The sequence below is a fragment of the Chaetura pelagica genome, unplaced genomic scaffold, assembly GCF_000747805.2.
Source record: "Chaetura pelagica isolate M959 unplaced genomic scaffold, ChaPel_1.0 scaffold626, whole genome shotgun sequence".
NCBI classification, from domain to species: Eukaryota; Metazoa; Chordata; class Aves; order Apodiformes; family Apodidae; genus Chaetura; species Chaetura pelagica.
This window is the reverse complement of record NW_009953572.1, coordinates 50460-51080: the sequence shown is the minus strand read 5'-3', so window position 1 is coordinate 51080 and position 621 is coordinate 50460.

The following is a 621-nucleotide window of genomic DNA, read 5'->3' as shown; positions in this document are numbered from 1 at the left end:
TAACCCTAACCCCTAACCCTAACCCTAACCCTAACCCTAACCCTAACCCTAACCCTAACCCTAACCCTAACCCCCACCCACACCCACACCCACACCCACCACACACACACCCCCACACCCACACACACCCCCCTTCCCACCCCATCCCACCCCCAACCCTTCCCCAATGGCCCTGGTGGTCGGTGCTCCCGGGGGGAACAGAAAGGGACCCCCACATGTCACCCAGGGAGCAGAGGGGACCCTGTTATGTCACCCAGGGAGCAGAGGGGACCCCGTTATGTCACCTGGGGAGCAGAGGGGACCCTGTTACGTCACCCAGGGACCACAGGGGACCCTATTATGTCACCTGGGGAGCAGAGGGGACCTTGTTATGTCACCTGGGAAGCAGAGGGGACCCTGTTATGTCACCCGGAGAGCAGAGGGGACCCCATATGTCACCTGGGGGAACAGAAAGGGACCCCATATGTCACCCAGGGATCAGAGGGGACCCTGTTATGTCACTTGGGGAGCAGAGAAGACCCCATATGTCACCTGGGGGAACAGAAAGGGACCCCATATGTCACCCAGGGAGCAGAGGGGACCCCGTTACGTCACCCGGGGAGCAGAGGGGACCCCGTTACA